General features: G+C 39.1%; 1 protein-coding gene across 1 annotated transcript in view; it reads left to right on the top strand.

The window, feature by feature from the left end:
• The window catches only part of LOC124973617 (protein ILRUN-like), a 120,695-nt gene that overhangs the window by 45,046 nt on the left and 52,217 nt on the right, over positions 1-23,432 (top strand).

The raw sequence follows: 23,432 nt of genomic DNA, 5'->3' as shown, positions 1-23,432 counted from the left end.
TTTTTCCTCTCCATGCACATAGCCATCTAGGATCTCACTTTTTTCTCTCTTAGAATAATATCTTTTCCAATGATATTCCACCTGCTCAAGTTCTGCATAATCTTCAAGTCTTGGCCACAGGCTTCCTCTGTGGAGCTTTCCAGTCTTCCAGGCAGTAAGTGACCTCCAGCTTTCTTGGAGACATAACTGTTTCTGCTTTGAATTAGAATCACACACCTATTCCTTCCTCCTCTAAAGAACAAGTTCCTTCAATGGCAGGGCTTTAACTGTTTGCTTAAAGGGGGCTTAACACAATAGTCATGCAATATATATTGTTGTTTCACAACTGTATGGAATCTATGAACGAACGAAGGGAGGAAAGGATAAATCTATTCATCCCTTACCTATAGCCAGGTTGGGTTTTATAATAAAGACAAACCTGATCATGAAAGTTCATATTAGTAATGACAAGTGTGAATGACCCTTACCAATGCCTATTATGAACCAGGAATGAACCAAGAGGCAGTGAGGCATTGGCAAGTGAAACACATGCCTCTGTCCTCCCTAGGCTCACAGTGCCATGGAAGGGGCCCATTTATCAAATCACTGCCCAAATATAATTACCAACCATGAATTGTATAAAGAGGGACATTACAACAAATTATGAGAACACAAACAAAGGGACAAAGGGAGGTCACGGAAGCCTTTCTTGAAGAATCGATGTTTCTATTCAGATTTGAAATGATGATAGCAGCTGCTCATGGGCAGAGTAGTGGCTTGATGGCAGGGGATGGAGTAGAATGGCCAGGAGGGGTGGGAGGGGTAGTGAGGGGTGGGGTGGGAAGGGAAGAAATAACAAAATGAATCAACAACATTACCCTATGTAAATTTATGATTTACACAAATGGTATGCCTTTACTCCATGTACAAACAGAGAAACAACATGTATCCCAATTGTTTACAAAAAATAAATAAATAAAAAGGAAAGCCTAACAATAATTTAAAAAAAAGAGATATAATACGACTTGGCAGTAATTGTGGGTTAGTTTCTATTGCTAGATTGAATTTTGCATTTCTTTTCTTCAGGACATTGAACTAAATTAATGGATTTCCATTCATGCTCACAGTTTCTGTTTTGATATTGTTTTCTTTTCTTTTTTTTCTCCACTGAATTATATAAGTTTTGTGTAATTTTTTATTTATTCAAAGGAAGAAAACAATGTGCAGCTTAGGGAGAGGTGTAATATTTGTGGCTGAGGTAGGTGGGAAAAACATTAACTCTCTCCTAAATCCTAGCAATAAGGTTCTTATAATCTAGATACAAATTAGTTCATGAAAATGTATCTATTAAATTATTGCATAAAATGTTTGCCATGATTCCTCCTAAGATGGTATAATAAGGCATTTTATTCCTGGCAATTTAAATCTGTCTACTCAAATGTGTGCCTAGAGAGTAAAGCAAAGGATCTCAAATTGCAGTCCCTGAATTATCAGTACCAACAGTTCCTGAAACTTTTGGACCTGCGGCTCCTATCCTCCAATCCCAAATTAATAATTTACGAAACTCGGGTTGGCCAACAGTCTGTTTTAACAAGCCCTCTAGGTGATGGTAACACATGCTCCACTAGAGTAAAGTGTCAAGATAAAAGGAACGTCTCGCCTCACTACCTTCCCTGTTTCTCCAAGCAGTCAACGTTCAGGACACAAACTTGTAAGGATTGATAGCAGTAGAAACAGGTGACTTATCAGAATGACCAACAACCTTTTCATTTTCTTACTCCTTATATTTTTGGGCTAGATACAGGCACAAACAGCATTTAAAAATGTAGTACCATAACATGATACTGCCTGTGATAGCTTGATACTTTATTTGGAAGTAAAGCTTATTATGGTGAAAACAAAATCTAGAAATATTTCAGGTTTACAGAAAAGGTTGTTATTCAAATGTCCTTTACTGTCAACTTTGGACATGTACTATGGGATTTTTGTTTGCTTTTACCATTCCTTAGAGTACAGAATTTTCATCATAGATAGGAAATGAAAGCATCTTTATCTTTTGAATCATTAAAAGTGTCCATGTTCTTCCATTTCCCAACCTGAGATTCTAATCCAGTTTATCTACTCCTGGTGAATTGGGTATGTGTGTATTTTTAAAATCTTTAACTTTATAGGTGATTCCAATGTGTGGACTCTTGTTTGAGAAAAATTGCCAGGGTATTCCAATTCTAATAAGTAAATTCATTGTTAAAGGTGGGAAATACTATCATTTTCAGATTAAAATTGTAATCCAGAAGTAGATCTTCATAGATTTTAAAGCAGCATGCCCTGTTGATAAAGTAGAGCACATGTTAAGACATGATTATCAAAAGTCATATAAATTAAAAACCTTGAGTCTCCTACCATTACATAAAGAAGTGGGTCATTATAAGGAGTAAAGTGACATGGGTTAGAAAATGGAGGTGCCTTTTCACAACTTCATATCCCTCCTTGCTGCCCCATGTGGACACACCCTTGTAAGCAGTGGCTACGGAGCTGGAAGCATGTGAGCATGTTGGTGCTATTCTGCAGGCAGCTGCATCCAGAGTCCACTGACAGTCCTCAGAAAGTCACAGGGGTTAAAAACACACACACACACACACACAAACATAAAAAAAAACTTTCCATCAAAAGCAAGGATGTTACTCCTCAGTCCCACCTAGAGGTATTCCACATCCCCCAGCAAATTCAAAAATTGTGTTTAGCCAGAATGTTTCAATGTGATCTACCAATTGTTGAAACATTGAAATACAGCCATACAGTTTGGAAACTATGTAATGACAATACACAATAACCGATAAAATTAACTTAAAAATTATAGTGTCAGTTTGTTCCCAGTTAAATATGGATACATGGTAAAGGATGTGTTCTGCAGGACACACAATGAAAGGTATTTATATTGCAGAAACTTCTGAGAAATATTTTTCAAAACTAGAAATTTGGGGGGCCCGAATCATGCACTGCATGGGCTTTGTGGAGTGCAACATTTTAGTGGCAACACTGATTTACCATTGCCTATCACTTATGTAGTTGTTAGAACTTACAAGTCATTTGGCACTTGCCTTACTTGCTACAATGTTCTATTTGTCCTACCTACATGTTTTTCTTATAATTCTTATTTAGAAATTTATAATGAATTATTAAACCACTGAAAGGGACAAAAGTTAAATTTTCAAAATATTTCAGGCATCATGAGTGTGAATTTGTTGAATTTAGAGAAAAAAATATAGAAATTTTAGCACTTATAAATTTAGATATGGATTTTTAAATTGTACTTGCAAAAATCAAACTGAAACATTTTTTAGTATGTACAATATCAAAATAAATCTTGCAATCAATATCAAAAGTAAATTCAATATAAAAAATTAATTTTAATTACAAGGATTTTGACAAGTGAGATTTCAAACTATAAAGAAAAGAACAATTTCACAGTTTAAAAGCAATAATACATAAAAGCAATTACACTTCTGTCACTAGCAGTGAACAATTTAAAACTGAAATTAAGGAAAAATTATACTTAAAGTAGCACCAAAATGAATAAATACCTATAAATACACTTAACAAAAGACAAAACTTGCATGTTAAAAATGATAAAACATTGCCCGAAGATAGTAAAGACACGAATAAATGGAAAGAAAACCCATGTTCAGAGTTTGGAACAGCTAATATGTCTAAAAATGAAAATACTTCTCAAATCGATCAACAGATTCAATGCCACCTCTAACAAAATTCCAACTGCCTTTTTAACAAAAATTGACACTCATCTGAAAATTCAAATGGACATTTAAAGGAAAACAAATTAATCAATCTTAATAAGGACAAACTTAAGACAACCCACACTTATCTCAAAGCTACAACAATGAATCTATGTGTGCTGGCACTGAGGACAGACACATAGATCAATGTAGTATGACTGGAAGTACAGAAGCCAGCCCACATATCCATAGTCAGTTGATTTTAAACAAAAATGCAAGACACGTCACTGGGTGAAAGAATAGTGAATAGTCTTTTCAGCAAATGGTGCTGAGACAATTGGATATCCATAAGCAAAAGAACAAAGCTGGACTCCCACACTTCATATCATATAAAATAATTAATTCAAAATGGATCAAAGAGCTAGATGTAAGAGCTAAAACTCTTAGAACAAAATGTAGTTACAAAAATCTTCAAGACCTTAGACTAAGCAATGGTTTCTTACCTGTAATACCCAAATGCATAACAACAGAAGAAAAACTAGATATTTTGGACTTAATGCTAAAATGACATGATCAATAATGCAAGGAAACCAAGTGTGGTGACACACACCTGTAATACCAGTAACTTAGGAGGCTGAGGCAGGAGGATCACAAATTTAGGGCCAGCCTAGGCAACTTGGTGAGATCCTGCCTCAAAATAAATTTTTTTAAAAAGGGAGTACTGAGGGCTGGGGGTGTAGCTCAGTGGTGGAGGGCTTGCCTAGCATGTGTGAGGCACTAGGTTTGATTCTTAGCACTACATACAAATAAGTAAAATGAAGGTCCATCAACAACCAAAAAATATTTTAAAAAAAGAGAGAGAGAGAGAGAGAATACTGAGAGGTAGCTCACTGGTACTGCACACTTAACATGCCTAATGTCCTGAGTTCAATCTCCAGCACCACACACAAAAAAGGAATGGGTCTGGGGAGGTGGTTCAGTGGTAGTGCACTTGGCCAACATACACAAAGGCCCCAAATTCAATCTCCAGTTCAGGAAGGAAAACAAAAAAGAGGAGGAGGATTAGAAAAAAGGCAAGAAAACAGCAAGGAGACTGAAAGGATACAGTGGCACCAAAGAAGTCTCCTCAGTCCCCACCATCGCACCTCCACATCCCATTAAAGCTATGTGCCACCATGTGTGGCAAAATCTAACTTCTTAAAATAAAAATATTGGCATAATAAAGTGTGAAAAAAGAAAACTACCTTCATTAGAATCTTTTTAAAAAAGGATTCCAAATAAGCTTCTATAACAATAATGGCCAAACTGAAGAAAGACAGCTAATTCACAGGGGACTATTTTATTAGTTATATGAAGACACATATACAAAGTACAGAACACATAATTAGGACACTGTCAGCAATTTTCTTGGTCTCATTTTGCAGGTATACTCCTAATCAAAAATGTCAAATCACCTATACAAAAATTTATCTTTGGCAATATCATTTTTAACAGCAAAAGACTAAACTGAACCAAATATCCATCAGTTGGAATTAAATAAATGAGCAATATACAAAAGTCATAAATAAAAATGAGGCAAGGCTGAGGACACAGCTCAGTGGTAGAACACCCGTTTAGCATGTCTGAGGTGTGAAACCCTGGGTTTGATTCCCAACACTGAGTCAAAAAATAATAATAATAATGAGTCTAGCTCTTCATGATCCAAGATCCAATATGGAGCTATCCCCTAACTTTATTTATAAACCCCAACATAGGGCTGGGGTTGTGGCTCAGTGGTAGAGCACTTGCCTCACATGTGTGAGGCACTGGGTTCAATTCTCAGCGCCACACATAAATAAATGAATAAAATACAGTCCATCAACAATTAATTTTTTTAAAAACACATAGTAGCATCATAATTTACTCCATTATATACCTAAAGACATAGCCTCAATGCTTTCATAAGCATAGAATGCTAAAAAAGAGAGTTTCAATTTCTAAAAGGAGGGGGTTCTGATCAGTTTTCCTTGATCCTAAAAATAAAAGCACTGCTCCATCATTTGCTGCTTTTGGATGGGGAGGGTTGCCAGGGCTCAAACCCAGGGCCTTGTACATAACAGACAAGAGCTCATCCACTGAGCAATGTCCCCAGTGGCCATCCATTGCTTCTGGTTCCAGGGTATACTAAGCATTCATCCAAACTGGGTACAAATCACCCTAACCATGGTAACATATAAATTCACTGTGGTGCAAGCCTGTAATCCTAATGACTCAACAGGCTAAGGCAGGAGGATGGCAAATTTGAGACCAGTCTCCCTCAGCAACTTAGCAAGGCCCTCGAAACTTAGAACAACCTTGTCTCAAACAACCAAACAAAAAATAAAGGAGTTGGGGGTAGGACTGGAATGTAGCTCAGTTGTAGATCACCTTTGGGGCTCAACCCCAGTACAAAGAAATACTCACTTTGGCAATCTATTCCCATCTACTAAGAATAGCTTTGCAGAGTATTTGAAACATTCTTCGTTTACATAGGAAAAAATTCTGTTCCCGGATAAACATTTTGATCATCTATAAGTTTCTGATATATAAGACCACCTATTGAAAAAGTCTACCTTCAAACATTAATTGTTCTAGCTGGGTATGGTGGCATACACCTGCAATCCCACCGGCCCAGGAAGCTGAGGCAGGAGGATTTTATGTTCAAAGCCAGCCTCAGTAACTTAGTGAGGCCCTAAGCAACTTAATGACACCCTGTCTCTAAAAAAAAAAAAAACTATATTTAAAAAGGACTTGGGGGGCTGGGATTATAGCTCAGCAGTAGAGTGTTTGCCTAGCAGGTGTGAGGCACTGGGTTCAATTCTCAGCACCACATTAAAAAAAATGAAATAAAGGTCTATTAACAACTAAAATGAATTAAAAAAAAAAAGAACTGGGAATGTTGCTTAGTGGTTAGCACCACTGGGTTCAATCCCCAGAACCAAAAAAAAAAAAAAAAAATTAACTGTCCTAGGTAAAATATGAACAAAAATTTTAATTACAGACTTTGAAGATGTGTGGAAATGTTTTCTCAATGTTGAATAACTTATGAGAATAATAATATATTTCCAAAACAGTATAACTCAGTTTCATAAAGAGACTAAATCCCTAGAGCTACAGTTGTTTTGTTTTGTGGGTTTTTATTGTTGTTGTTCTGTCATGTTTTTGGTGTTTGGCATTGAACCCAGACTTTACTCTACATTGAGTTACACCTCAGCGCACTATAAAATATTTTTATTCAGTGACATTTATAGCATCTCAATAGGGGAGTGCAGAATATAATACATTAAATGACAGGCAAAATCCCATGTGTTGGTCTCTTCTGAAATCCTTTAAAATGACAAGAGAATATAAAACAAACAAAACTCCAAACCACTATAAGAGAATCCAGAGGGCTATCAGCAGATAAATGATTTCAGGAAAATTCTGGAAGACAGATGGAAAAGACTAAGCAGAGCAAGCCAAAATTCACGATGAGCATTTTAATTCAACAGGAAAACACTAGAGACATTACTACAAAGATCAAGAACAACACATAAAAAATTAGGATACAAAGCCTAAAATTCGTGCAAAGGGAGCTGTTGCTAGGGAAGCGGGAACTGACCTACCTAGTAGAGCACTGCAGAATTTCTAGCTTAAGAGAGTAGAACCTTGAAAAGCTCACAAGTGCCATCAAAGTCTGCCCACCTAAATGGAGGCCTGGTTAGACTTCCTGCTTGTCTGGTTTAGATTGAGAGAGACTATGAATCATCTAATACTTGAGGACAGACTACTGAGCAAAATATTAAAAATAAATTTTAAACTGAACAGAGGTGATCTGGGGGACAAAACAGAATTGTGAAGATACTAGAAATATTAAAAATATTGATAACGATACTGCAATCATAAAACAAAAACAGGGTGCAATGAAAAGAACATTCAGTCAGGCACAGTGTGGCATATGCCAATAATTCCGGCTATTTGGGAAGCTGATGCACAATGTCAAGTTTGAGACTTAGGGAGAACCTGTCGCAAAATAAAAAATAAAAAGGGCCAGGCATGTAGCTCGGTGGTGGTAAAGCACACCTGTGTTCAATCCCCAGTACCCTCTCCCCAAAAAGGGTAAAAGTTATAGTGTTCAGCTGGGGTTGTGCCTCAGTGGTAGAGCACTTGTCAAGCATGTATGAGGCACTGGGCTCGATTCTCAGCACCACATATAAATAAATTAATAAAAATAAAGGTCTATCAACATCTAAAATATATTTTAAAAAAAGTTATAATGTGGGGCTGGGGAGATAGCTCAGTCAGTAGAGTGCTTGCCTTGTAAGCACAAGGCCCTGGGTTCAAGCCCTGGCACACACACAAAAAAAGTTATAATGTTTAGTGACAATGAACCTTTGACAACAGTGGGGTAATTCCTTCAAAATTTGAGGGAAAATAATTTTCAACCCCAAATTCAAACCAAGTCATATACTGTGTTAGTATACAGTATTAAATTAGCTATGAATTTCACTCCAAAGTAATTTAAGAAGTATTATTAAATAAGTGAAAGAACAATTGAGTCTGATGCAGTTTGAGACCTCTGCTATAAGTTATTATATATTGAAAAATAAAGGTGAAAGCAGCAAGAATCAAAGCCAAAACAACCCAGAACTCATTTTCACAAATTTTCTCATTATAAAAGTTTTGTTGAATTTTGTTGAAATACAAATAAAACCAAATACTTAACATAGGAAAGTTTCTCTCTATAGAAGTATTTCAACTACTTCATAAAGAAGGAACAGGGTAATTATAGAACATCACCACTTGGTAACAACTACGAATCAGTGGATCTCTAGGCAACAAATAAACTGCCAGTAACATTCTGAAAACAGACAACCAAGCATTATATATCTCCTGATATACAGTACCACCTACAAATTTGTTTTTATCTCTGGTGTGTCCCCTTCCCCCTTCAACTATACCAGTGTGGAGAGAGGAACATGGTAAAAGACACCATGACAATACAATCAGTGAGTTCCACAGGGAAACCAATTTCTTCCATAAAAAAATGCTAGGAGAAAACAGAGCAGGAAAGGGGAAGCCTTCACTTTCCCCTATGGCCACTCAATTGACTGGCAGCATGTCCACACTACATATTACCAAGATGCCTTTACCATAATCAAGAAGTATTATATACCTGAATCTGTCTGGGACTACTGTTTCACTGGTCTGTTTCTCAATCCACTTATTAAGGCTTACTGAGGCTTGGAGAGACCCTGTCTCAAAAAATAAGAAGGGCTAGGGTAGTAGCTTAGTGGTAAAGTTTAGGGTAGGGTTAGGGTTTTATAATAATTAATGTAGGGTGGTGTAGTTATAACTCTGAATTATTATAACTCTATACTATCCTACCTTAATTATTATAACTCTGCAAGTGTTTTAACAGCTAATGAAAGCAATCTAGGTTCTCTTTTTTGTTTGTTTGTTTCAAGAATGCCAAAAATAGGGCTTGGGATTTGGTTCAGTGCTCTAGTGCCCCTGAGTTAAATCCCTGATAACAAAAAAAAAAAAAAAAAAAAAAAAAAAAAAAAGATTTCTTTATATTCCTAAAACTCATTGAGGACCTCAAAGAACTTTTACTTATGTGGGTTATGTCTATCAACAGTTATCATGTTAGAAACTAAAACTGAGGAAAAAAGTTAAAATTTAGTAATTAAATTAAAATAAAAATAAATAGGGGTGGGAGGGGTGGGGGAAGGAAAAATATAACAGAATGAATCAAACAACATTACCCTATGTAAATTTATGATAACACAAATGGTAGGCCTTTACTCCATATGCAAACAGAGAAACAACATGTATCCCATTTGTTTACAATGAAAAAAAAAGAAGAAGAAGTACATTCAAACTTTGAGAATAACTCTGTCCACCAGACTGGCTCTATCACATGGCCAGCATTTCTCAATCTGGGCTTCCATCATGGCTCATCTTGACTGAAGTGGGCTTAATATTTTAAAAATATTTTTATATGAAAGAAACATTGGTTGAATAAATTGCATTACTAAAATAAAAAATAAATAAATAAATAAAGTAGCTAGGTACAGTGGTGCAGGCCTGTAATCCCAGTTGTTAGATATGGAAAATAACAAACCCCAAAATACTGTAGCCTGGGAAGAAGGAGTGCGAAAGAAGGCAACACATTGATAACATTGATCCTTTCCCAATACATTCTTTCCCAGTTACAAGACAAGACCTGTGATGAAAATATCCATTGAGCCTAGAATGACAGACTTTGGGAGGCTGCCAAAGCATTGATCCTTCCCAAAATAAATCTTTTCCAGATACTATCCATGGACCCCAGACCCTCCATCTTCTCCAAGTCAAAATATTGCCCAGTTAAAAAAAAAATCTCAAATTCCTAAGTGCCCAAACTGACATGCTCAGTCATAAAATCACCTATCAATGTAACCTATATAAACACAGACTCCCTTTTGTCCAGTGGCTCATTTTCCACCAAGAAACTGGGTCCATCAGATGTGTGATTTCATTGCTGAGTAAAGGCTATGTTGATCCGTGAAGTCTACACCTGGCTCAGTCATGTTGTGCTAACACCAGTTACCCAGGAGGCTGAGGTAGGAAGATCACAAAATCGATGCCAGCCTCAGCAACTTAGTGAGACTCTGTATCAAAAAATAAAAGGGGCTGGGGATATGGTTAATTGGTAAAGTGCTCCTAGGTTCAATTCCCAGTACCCTAAAATAAACAAATGAATGAATAAATAAAGTCTATATCAAATTAGAAAACATTTATGAATAATGAGTATATTTTTGAAACAATTTTAATGAAGAGTAAGTGGTAGTATTTCATATTTTGCAAATCTGTTCAATCAAATTCTATCTTCTTTTTTTTTTTTGGTACCAGGGATTGAACCAGGGGTGCTTCACCATTGAGCCACATTCCCAGTCCTTTTTATATTTTACTTAGGGACAAGGTCTCACTGAGTTGCTGAGGCTGGCTTTGAACTTTTGATTCTCCTGTCTCAGCTTCCCAATTTGATGGAATTACATGCATATGCTATCACGCCCAGTTTCCAATTTCTATCTTGATGGACAACTAGATTTCCCTCACTTTTATTGAAGTATATGAGACAAAAATTGTATATTAATGGTGTACAATGTAGCCTTTTGATATACATATACACTGAAAACACTAACAATTAGATTTTCATGTAAAAAGTTCTTCAGGTTCAAAAAGTCTACCAAATACCCACATCTAAGCAACCATGGTTTATCTTTCAGCAGTTATATCAAAAATGGTGTTCCATGAAGAAGGTAGATACTTTAGCTCATAATTCAAACAAGCCTATGACTTTGTTTCAAGACAACCATCACACTTCCAGAAGCAGTAGAAGTGAATTTAGGGTGATTTCCCATTTCATTACACAGAATGTTAAAAAGAAAAATGATCTGGCAAAATAAGGTGGTGGTGATGGTCAAACGACAGTCGATGCGCTGAATGCTGCTCACTGAACGTCCTACAGTAACTAAGGGATAATTAAAATTAATAAATTGCATTGCCTTGCTAAGACCATTCTTAACTGGAAATTGCTTTAAAAAAAAGAAAAGAAAAGAAAGAAAAACAATTGTGAATGTGTGGAATTGCAGAATACATGGCCACTAGCAGAGACTGGCGCCATAGGCCTGATCTGTGCTGTGGCACCAGCAGTTTTACCCACCATTGTTCTGCACTAAAAGGGCAAAATTCACACAAGGGGAGAGCCAAGGAACGTCTTCCTGTTGTTATGAAAAGAGTCTTGATTTCTCAAACTTCCTTAAAGGACTTTGGGGATAGACAGGGCTACAAACTAACCATACTTTGAAAGCTCTTTATCTTTATTGTTCTTGGACTTTCCATTTCCATAAAATTTTAATATGATATAAAAATTATTTAAAAAGCCTCAATTTTTACACACACACACACACACTCAAAACCCTGCTGAGGTTTTATTTGTAATTACATTCATATCAAGCAGGGGAAAACACATACTGCCATGATATATCCTGCCTTTACTGAAGTTGTTCTTTAATTCCTTCAGCAATGCTGTGGACCTTCTATGTACAGGTTTGATATATTTTCTTTAAACTCATCCCCAGGCATTTGATGCTGTTTGATAATACTATAACTTATTAATTCAGTTTCCTGATCCACCCCTCTTCACATTTATACATAAAATGGATATAGAAATTGAAACAATAAGAATTATAGAAGAAAACACTGGAGAATATATTTACAATCTTAAGAAATCTTTCTACTGCAAGATAGTGCCATTTGGATTAGTTTTTGACTAAGTGTTCCTTCTGAGTAACAAACTATTCTTATTCAAGTTTCATTCTGGTCCTTCAACTACATCAAAGTTCTCAGGCATGTTAAGTTCTAAGGAATGGAATTTTCCCAGATTTCATTTAACTTTTCTCTCCTTCTGCTGTCACATCATTCATTCTGCAAGTATCTGTCTCCCCTACTAACCATAGCCAAGGCTGTAGCTCAGTAGCTCAGTGATAGAATGCCTGCCTAGTACACATGAGACCCTGGTTTAATCTCCAGCACCAAACAATATGAGAAAAGAGAGAAAGAGAGAGAGAGAGAGAGGGAGAGAGAGAGAGATATTAATGAATCTTGAACAAGCAAAGATAAAAACAGCACAATGAAGATAAGCACCATTTAACAAGAGATGGGTACACACAGTGTGTGGCCTCTCAGCCACTTCAATTAAATTGCAGCAACACCATAGCACCCAGCAGTAAGCACACTTAGGATTCAAAAGAAAAATGCATTAATGACATACAAAAATTTTAGTAGTTTTTCTTTTATGTTTATTTTTTGGTACTTGGGATTGAACCTAGAAGCCCATTACAACTGAACTTTCTATTTTTCATTTTGAGATAAGGACTTGCTAAGTTGCTGAAGATCTCACTAAATTGGTAAGGTTAGCCTTGAATTTCTGATTCCCTCCTGCTTTAGCCTCCAGAGTAGTTGGTATTATAGGCATTTACCACAGCACCCAGCTAGTAGTACTTCTTGCTAGAGGACTATGACTGTGTATGGGGATATCTTTTTTTTTTTTTTTTTGCATTTTCCACATTTCAACAGTTATATTGCTTCTATAAGAAAATATATTGAGTTTATTTTTTTAAATTTAATATGATAAGGGAATAGTAAAATGGACATATTTATAACATACTATAGTGGGAATATAAAGTGACAAAATAATTCTTGAAGGAAATTTAGCATTTCATAACAAAATGTTTCAAATTTATTCTCCTGAATTAGAAAAGTGTCTGCTATCAAATGGTAATGGTAGTTAATGTCACTGCTAATACTGAAGAAGGCAGCACTAAGAGGTCTTAGATGGATGAGGTGGCACAGACCTTGCCACTGTAATGCTAGCCACTCATGAGGCTGTCAGGACAATCAAGTTTGAGATCAGCCTAGGCAACTTAACCCTGTCTCAAAACAAAACAAAAAAGCTTGGGGATATAGCTCGGTGATAGACAAATCCTGGGCTCAATTTCCTCTGGCGGGTGTGAGGGGACAGGGGAGACTTACCAGTAAATTTCTTTTCAGTAAATTCTCTTCCTCAGAATCAGCTATGTTGTCAGGCAAAGAAGGGGACAGAAATGAATGTAAAATGACATTTTCCAACTGCACAGATTTTAAAATAATACCTTTCTAATTATATATCTGTGCTTTTGTTTCAGAAAAACTGGAATTCTAGAAAAGTATAAAGATGAAAGTTGCTTGTACCTTCTGATATCAAAACAATCTGAACATCCTCAGATACTGCTACAGTGTGGATCTGAATGTCCACTCCCTCCAGAGGCTTCTGTGTTAAATGCTTAGTCCCCAGCTTGGCGCCAATGAAAGGTGATGGAACTGCTGAGGTGAGACCTAGAGGGAGGTTTTAGGTCATTGGGGTCATGCCCACAAAGGGGACCAAGGGACCCTGTCTCACACTCTCTTTGTGTCCCAGCCATGAGGTGAACAGGCTTTGCCCTACCCCATGCTCCCTGACAAGATACAATCCCCAAAGCAATAGGACCAAATGATCAGACACTGACACTTCTGAAACCCTGAGCCAAAATAAACCTTGTCTCTTTAGAAGCTGATAATCTCAGGTATTTATCTCACTAATGGAAAGCTAACAAAGAAAACTAGCATCAAGAAATAGGGCTACTGCTATGAGCATTCTAGACGGTGTGTGTTATGGTTAAGACATTAGGTGCCCCCCCAAAATTCATGTGTAAGACAATTCAAGAAGGTTTAGAGGTGAAATGAGAACCTTAATCCAATCAGTGAATTAGTCCCCTGATGGGATTAAGTGAGTGGGAACTGAAGGTAGGTGGGTTATAGCTGAAGAGGGATGCCACTGGGGGTGTGCCTTTGAAAGGGTTTATACTTTGTCCCTGGTGAGCTGAGCTTAGTCTCTTTCTCCTGATTTTCATGTCCTGAGCTGTTTTTTTTTTTCTGCCACATTCTTCCACTTTGATATTCTGCCTCATCTTGGGCAAGAACAATGGAGTCAGCTGGCTGTGGACTGAGACATATGAAACTGTGAGCACCAAATAAACTTTTTTCTTCTAAAATTGTTCTTGTCATTTCTTTTGAGCACTGCGGTGAAAAGTTAACCATAACAGTGTAATTCAGAAGGCTTTGGAATTGGTTCGCAGGAGGACTTTGGAGTAGAGAAACCCTAAAACATGAAGCTTAATGGATGACCAGAAGATTGATAAGAATCCAGATAGTAAAGGCCAGACGGTGAAGTTTCAGAATGAAGGGAGAATTCTACTAGGAACTGAACTAGAAGCCGCTAGTATTACACTATGGTAAACAATATGGCTACAATTTTCCCATGACATGAGATGTTGTGGGAGACTGAGTTTAAAAGTATTGAACTAGTTTAGCTGAGAAAATTTTAAGGCAGCAAAGTGCTCAGTTGCTCAGCTCACAGCATGTTTATTATTGGCTGCTTTTAGCCAAATTTACTGTGAGATCCGAAGCAAAGAGGAGTGTAATGTAAAGCCAATACCCGGCCTCCCAACCACCTGTCAATCTGTGCTCCACCCGCCTCTTACATTACAGGAATTTCTGGCTTATGCTGCCACCATTTTCCTGCTTCCCATATTACGTCCTAACATGCTAGCCAGCTATTGGTTCATCAGTCAGCTTGCAAGTATTCTCCTCAGCTACTGGTTCCTTCCAGCCCAGGAGATTCCAATATCTGGGAGAAGCGCACACGCCATCTTTCTCTTTTTCCTCCTTTCCACCCTGGAGCTGACGTGTTAGTCGTCCACATAATAAAGTCTCTTGCGTGAGACCTCGAGTCTGCGGTGCATTTTTCTGGGAGCTATTGGCAAGCCGCAACTGAGATGGACGAGCAGACAGCAGTTCAGTGGGAGTGCCCAGTGGAGGCTAGAATCGCCACCGCGGGTTCCAAGCTGAGCTGCATTTATTTCCCCTTACAAGTGGTACTGAAAGCTTTGGAAAACTGGCCAGAAATGGAGCGTACCCAAAGGAGCAGGCAAGGAAGGTGTAGTTGCCAAAGAGTTCAGAAATGTTAAAAAGAAGCCAAGGGGGATGGGGCTGTACCTCAATTGTACACTAGTTTGGTCAGCATGCATGAGGTCCTGAGTACAGTCCCCAGTATACGTCCCCCTTCTCCTGAAAAAAGAAACCAAGGATTTTGCACCAGGATAAGAAGTAAGCCTCAAAGGCAACTTAGAAAGTAGCAAGACTTCACTGATCACAGGCTCAGGGTGGGAGAAATGCAAATTTGTTTAAAAAATGTGACACAGCAGTCTTGTGAACAGAAAGTCCCAAGACACCCAGCTTGCCCAAAACCACCTTAGGCCAGAAAGGCACTCAGAAGCCACTGCAGCAGTGATTCAAATGGATCAAATGTAGCCCAAACCTGCACACCCTGGTGTCTTCCACATGATGCTGGTTTTTCAGGTATGCAAATATAAGATTTAATGGTGTTATGTAGGTGACCACTGAGATTTCAAAGGAAAGTCTGAGAAATCACACAGTGAGGGGCAGTATCAGAGTCCCTGTAAGGAACCCCTGACAGGGTTATGTGAGAGTAAAGTCAAAAATGCAATGGAGTCCAGCATACACCTGTAATCCCAGTGACTCGGAAAGCTGAGGCAGTAAGATCACAAGTTCAAAGTTGATCTTAGCAACTTAGCAAGGGCCTAAGTGACATAGTGAGACTCTGTCTCAACATTTAAAGAGAAAAATAAAAAGGTTGGTGATGTGGCTTAGTGCTAAAGCAGCCCTGCGTTCAAACCCCAGTACCAAAACAAACAAACCAAAAACAACTGCAATGAAGATCTGAAGAAGGAAAAGAAAACAGGAATGTAGAATATCTACCAGGAGAAGCTGAAGGCAGCATGCAAAGCCAGCCCAAGAAAGTGGCCATGTGGACTGCAATAAGCAAAGCCACAGTAGTAGGGCTGCCCAAACCTTTGGAAGCCCACATCCTGCCACAGTGAAAGCATTAGGATCTAATGTTTACCCTACCAGGTTTCAGTCTTGCTTTGGTCTGATCCTTCTTGCTATTTTCCTGTCTCTCTCTTTTGAAATAGGTATTTTACCCTGGGCCATTTCATACTGACTATATATAATTTCTTACTGACTTTCATGGGTGTTCACAGATAGTTTGCCATGAAACCAGAGGAAGAAAACTTTGGACTTGAACTTTTAAGCAATGTCACAACAGGTAACACCAAACTCTTAGATACACACACACACACACACACACACACACACACACACACTTCTACAAATTGTATGAGAACTTCTGAACAATAAAGTCCTAAATGAAGGATTGCAGAATCAAGGACATACAATTTACAATTTGACTGATTTTTCTGATTATATTAACACTCTAAAAATACAGAAAAGCAACTATGTCCCTCCTCTCACCAATAATATTTCTTCCCGTATATAAATCCTGTTGGCTGAAAGCATTTCCATTTCTCCTTTTCTCATAGATGCTGTAAAATGTTCATCAACTGATTTTTGTCTGGTGACAAATGGTATGTACACAAACCAGATTTCCTACAGAGCAGCTTGTATTCCAAATAGCTAAATTTTCATTCTAATTCTAATGAGAATTAAATGAACTTTAATTACAATTTTAAATTATAATCTAAAATTTCATTTAAGAAGAAACTGCTCCTATAAAAACTTTAACTTCCTTAAAGAACAAAAGTTAAATGAAATGAAAACTGCAATTTTCAAATTCTGAATGACTATTGTGTACAGTGTTCCACAGTAGATAGGAAAAAGGTAACCTAAGACAATTTCTTTCAAGAATCTTACAATCTAAGATGAAGTCTTCTATAAATCTTACATTCTCACCAACTGCTTAAGAAATTTTCAAAACTGAATTAAGGCTGGGTTTTCAGGTACACATCTTAATTCTAACTACTCAGGAGACTGAGGCAGGAGTATCACAAATCTGAGGCCATCCTGGGCAACTTTGAAAGATCCTGACTCAAAATAAAATATAAAGAGCTGAGAATATAACTCGGTGTTTACCTAGCATGTGTGGGTTCCTGTGTTCAATCCCCAGTACCATATTAAAAAAAAAAAGCCTGAATTAAGGCAGTTTCACGTTTTAGAGGAAAGAACACCATACATGAGCAACACGGCATTCTTAAATCAAGAAAAAACGTACTACAAATTGAGACTGTAGCTGTTTTTTTTACACAGCAGTGGTAATAGTGAAGGTTATGCTGGTTAGATCTGTATTCTAGGATCCTAATCTGAACTATCTACAAGGAAAGGAATATTAAGTATTTCTCTGAACAACTTTATCATTAAGAGACTGTTGGCTATGTCTTTAAGATATCATCTTAAAGACCTACCCTACCACTGACACCAAATGCTCATTTTGGAATACCTTCTCAGAACTATTTTCAAAAAGCATATCAGGTTGAACCCACTTGCTTAGCATGTGCCAAGGTCCTAGGTTCCATTCCCAGAACCGACCAAAAAAATACTTCCAAGCTGGGTCCACTCTTCAGTATCCCCAGTGACTCAGGAGGCTGAGTCAAGAGAATTGCAAGTTTGAGGACAGCCTCAGCAACTTAATAAGGCCCTAAGCAATTTACCAAGACTGTCTCAAAACCAAAAATGAAAATAAAGGGCTGGGAGTATAGCCCAGTGGTAAAGTACCCCTGGGTTCAATACCCAGTGCCAAAAAAAACGAATAAAAAAGTTTAATAGTATTTTCAATTTTTAAGTAATGAGATAGACAGGGTCCCCACAGCGGTGTTCTGAACTAGGGCCAGGTTCACCAACCTGGATATAAGTTTCTCTATCACCGCTCACTCCTTGAAACAAGATAAACTTGGAGAACAAATAATCAGGTCCAAAACACCTTATTGCAGAACAAACTGGGAACAATAACCAGCAGGTACCTAAGGAAATGTTTTTAAGACACACTAAAGACTAACTTCAAAGGTTGTGGTCCAGATCTCCAGGTTGGAAAGTAGGAAAGAATTGGGTCTTTTTAAATATGACTAACAATTACCAGAGGCAGGAAAGAGGCATTAATCATTGTAGGTACCAATACTGTAATTAGCAGCTATTGAAAAGTCAAACTTTATACATTCTAGATATATAAAAACTAACATTAAGGCAGGAGTAGTGACGCATTCCTATAATCCCCTCAACTTTGGAGGGTGAGGTAGGAGGTTACCAAGTTTAAAGCCAACCTCAGCAATTTAGCAAGACCCTATCTCAAAATAAAATAAATAAAAATATCAGGGATAAAGCTCAGTGGTAAAGCACCCTTGGGTTAAGTCCCCAGTGCCAATAATAACAATTATTATTTTAATGTATTCTTTTTAGTTATAATTATTAATTTTAAACACACAAACATTGGACCATACAAAAGTTACATCCATAAACTCAGGAAGCAATCACCCAATTAAGAAGAAATTTACCCAACTAGGGCTGTAGCTCAGTGGCAGAGCACTTGCCTAGCATGTGTGAGGCATTGGGTTTAATCCTTTGCATAACATAAAAATGAACAAACAAACTAAAGGCATTCTGTCCATGTACAACTACAAAAACTTTTTTTTTTTTTTTTTGCAGTGCTGGTGATTTGAACGCAGGGCCTTGTGCTTGTGAGGCAAGCACTCTACCAACTGAGCTATATCCCCAGCACCCCCCCAAAATTTTAATACTATAGGATATTCATGTATCCACATATGGAGAAATGAAATTAGATCTCTCTCACCTTGTACAAAAAAGTCAAATCAAAATGGATCAAAGACAAGAACTAGACCAGAAATCTTACAACTGCTAGAGGAAAACACAGGGGCAACACTCCATCATATACTGCAGGCACCAACTTCCTCAACAAGACTCCTAAGGCCAAAGAAATAAAACCAAAAATCAATAAGTGGGATGCCATTAAATTAAAAAGCTGCTGCACAGCAAAGAAAATGATTAAATGCATGAAGAGAAAGCCTACAGAACGGGAGAAAATCTTTATCAGCTGCTCCTCTGACAGAGGGTGAATATCCAGAATATATAAAGAACTCAAAAAACTTTATGCCAAAAAAGCAAATAACCCAATCAATAAATGAGCAAAAGACTCACCAGGCATTTCTCAAAAGAAGAAACAAGTGGCCAATAAGTATATGAAAAAATGTTCAACATCTCTAACATTCAGGGAAATGCAAATCATAACAACACTAAGATTTCATCTCACTCCAGTCAGAATGGTAATTATCAGGAACACTATTATGTTCACTATCAGGAACATTATTATTCAAATAATAATGAAGGCTGGTGAAGATGTGGGAGAAAAGGTACATTCATACACTGTCAATGGGACAGCAAATTAATACTACCATGTTGAAAAGCAGTATGGAGATTCCTCAAAAGACTAAGAATGGAACCACCGTATGACCTGCCTATCCCACTCCTTGGTATTTATCCAAAAAAAAAAAAACCACTAAAATCAGCATAGTATAGTGATACAGTCACTTTGATGTTTCCAGCAGCACAATCCACAGCAGCCAAATTATGGAATCAGTCCAGATTCCATAGATAGTCCAGATCAATAGATAAATGGATCAATAAAATATGGTATATATACACAACGGGGTTTTACTCAGTCAAAAAAAAGAATAAAATTATGGCATTTGCCAATAAATGGATGGAAATGGAGTACATCATGCTAAATGAAATAAGCCAGATATCACAAAGATGTAGGGAAGATCACTGGAGGAAAAGGAGATCAAGAAGGAGGGAGGAGGGTCAAAAAAGGGAGAAAATACAGAATGAATTTAACAAAATAATGTTATTTGCGTATGTAAATATACCACAGGGAATTTCACCTTTATGTAACTGTAGAAAGTGCCAATCAAACAAACAATCAAGCAAAAAAAATAAGCCAGGCACAAGGTAGGAGGGCTGCAAGTTCAAGGTCAGTCTCGGCAACTTTAGTGAGACCCTGTCTCAAAATTAAAAAAAAAAAAAAAATTTAAAGGACAGATAATGTAGTTCAGTGATAAATACCCCTGGGATCAATCTATAGTACCAAAATAATAAGAACAATAAGAACAATAATAATAATAAAATAAATAAACAAGTGAAAAAAACCAGTAGAGAAAGGAAAATAGGGGAAGAGAAAAGGAAAAGGAAAGGCAGGGGTAATGGGGATTGAAATCAAACTCCATGCATGTACGATTTTTGTAATAACAAACCAAACTAGTACATATAACTCTAATGCTCTAATGAAAATAAAGTAAAAAAGCTGGACTCAGTGGCACATGCCTGTAATCCCAGCAGCTCATAAGGCTGAGGCAGGAGGATCGCAAGTTCAAAGCCAACCTCAGAAACTGAGGGAGGCTCTAAGCAGCTTAATAAGACCCTGTCTCAAAATAAAAGAAAAAATTGCTAAAGGGGGATGCAGGAGTGGGTGGCTGGGATGTGGCTCAGTAGTAAAGTGTTTCTGGGTTCAATACCTGGTACAGAGGAAAAAAATATTTCCCAGTTTTGACTATACTACTACCATTACATTTTCTTTTAGTATAATAGTAAAGTTTTCATGCTTAAATAGGTCTTAAAGTTAGTTCTATTTGAAATAAGGTTCTATAGGGAAAAATTCATTATGTGAAATAAAAATTCAAAAAGCTGCTGGGGCTCTCCCTCTCCAAAGGGAGGGAGCGCGACCAGGAGACAACAGCTCAGGGCGACCGGTTGTGCTGAAGGTGAGAAAAATGTAACTAAGATATTAAAAGGTAATTTCCGCAGACGCCGTCGCTCACCAGGCAGAGGATCGCCTAATTGAGAACGAGCGCGCGGAGCCCACGCAGCCGCAGGTGCCAGTGCGCCCCCAGCGCCCTGAGCGCCTAGCCCTCTCCGGCGGGTGCTTTCTCTGCGCCCCTCCGAGCTAGGCGGGATCTGTCCCCCAGCGTGGACTTCCCTGGAGGGCGACAAGACTGGGCGCTGAGTCCTAACCCCTTTCCCCCGCGGGCTAGGCAGCTTACGCCACTGAACTGTCGCTCCGTATTCTCTTCTGTGCCACTTACCAGTTCTCTGTGCCCATATCTATTACTTTCCTCTTCAGTTCGAGTGAACTTTCCCTCCTCCACCCCTTTTCCCCTGGTTTAGGTCCCCTTTTCCTTCCGTTTCCGAAATTCTACCCCTAGAAGAAACAGCCAGTGGGCGATCCTGGGACCCTGGTGGGGTGGCGGCCGCATTTTAGTTTCTGTCGCCTGCTCTAACCAGCGGACTGCGCCCTCCACTCCTGTACCTCTGCGTGGGGTGACTCCGGAGAGCCCTGCAGCGCCAAGCGCTGTCTCCAGAGCCGCGCCTGGTTCTCCCACGGAGGAATGCTGTGCCAGGAAGTGGGTGCGTGGATTAGTGGAGGGGGGGGTCAGCTGAGTATTGGGATGGGCGGTGGCCTGGTGGGCCAGAGGGGTGGCAGATGGCTGGTGGAGATGGAGCCATCATCCTTCCACCACTGAACACCTCAGAGAGGAGCACCTCGCTGCCTCTGGGTTTTCTGCCTCTAGAGAGACCAGCATGCAACCATGGCCTGCCAGTGTGCCCAACCCTTGAATGGACGGGTGAAGAGACTGATCCTGTGTCCTCTGCTGTGTCTCCTTCTTTCTCAGAGGAGGGAATGGAGGTCATAGAGGTTGCCCAGTTGTTCCCCAAATCCCGTGGTCCCCTCCTTATCCTGAGCCAAGCTGTCAGGAATGTGGTCACCAGCCAGGAAGGGTTTTTTGTTCCCACACAGAGAGGTAATGGGGGAAGGTCCTTGGGGATTAGGGGAGCCTCAAGGCAATTCCTTTCTTGCTGGGGCTGAGCAGGGGCTGGAGCAGATTTTCACCTTCTAAGAACCTGTTCCAAGCTGTGTCCCCCCTGCTGGGAATGTCCAAAGCCTTGGGTGCAGGAGGCTCACCTGAGGTGGCCATTCTTGGGCTAGCGCACCTGGGCAAAGGAGAGATGGGAGGAAGAGGGACAGGGCAGGAGGGGGCAAGATGGGAGAGAAGGTCTTTAATGCAGACACCTGTATGTAGGTAACCAAATCCATACGCACCAGATGCATGTGAGCGGGTGAGGACTTGTGCCTACATGTGTTTGTGGGCGTCTCTCATCCACTCGGTTCTATTTCCATGAACAGAACCACACATACACAATCGCCATACACACACACACACACACACACACATACACACTCACCTAGACCCAGGCCACACCTAGGCCCAAGGGATTTGTCTGTTATTAGGACATATTTAAGATGCACACACAGAAAGCATCCTCTAGTTCACCCTGAAATAATCGCTACCCTGAATTGGGGGTTATCAGTCATTATTTTGTTCATTTAATTGTGGAGCCTCTGAAACTGGAGAACCCTAGAAGTCCCATCCTTGGGGAACAGTCTGGTAGGAAGCATTTCCGTGCACTTCTGCTAAATGTGTGTATCTGTAAACAACACATTTATTTAACATGCTTGGGTTTTATATAAAGGCATGATGCACCACAGGATGCCTCACCCTTGACACTTTTGGCATGTGGACAGGATGACGCTGTTGGGGGGCTTCTGTTCACAGTACAGGAGGTTGAGCGGCATCCCTGATATCTCTGGGATGACCAATGGTGTCTCCGGAACTTATCCAATGTCCCTGGACAGAGGTGGAAGAGTCCCTGGGTTGGGAGTCACTGACCATATCTACCCTATTCTTCCTTCTGTGACTCTCCCTTGTCCAGCAAGCCCAGGAGAGCGAGCTCCATCCAGCTTGTTCTGGGCCAGTTCATACCCCTTTGCAATGGCAGGGGCTTCCCAGTGTAGAAAAACCACTGGTAGTTTCCTCTCCCATTTGGGGGACATTCAGATAGTTTCCTGGCTTTGCTTCTTTCAAGCAGAGCTACCAGGAACATCCCTACCTGCAACCAGGTGCGAGTTTCTCCAGGGACACATCCACCCACCTGCCAGGTCCTTTGTTCCTAAAACTCGACTTTCATTTTTAAAATTGGTTCATGCCTGCCCTTGCTCAGGTCCCCAGATGGCATCCTGTGACCAGCTGAACAGCGGTCCAGTTTCTCAAAGAAGGAATACCAGGAGTCAGGCACTCTCTGCCTCCATTTTGCGGGATCTCCGTGCTCCAGTTTCTTCCTTGGAAAGGTAGTTAACCAGTGAGAACTGAGGGTGTTGAG

This window comes from Sciurus carolinensis, unplaced genomic scaffold (genome assembly GCF_902686445.1).
Source record: "Sciurus carolinensis unplaced genomic scaffold, mSciCar1.2, whole genome shotgun sequence".
In the NCBI taxonomy this organism is placed as follows: Eukaryota; Metazoa; Chordata; class Mammalia; order Rodentia; family Sciuridae; genus Sciurus; species Sciurus carolinensis.
The sequence above is the reverse complement of the archived record's forward strand: the minus strand, read 5'-3'. Positions and strand labels throughout refer to the sequence as shown.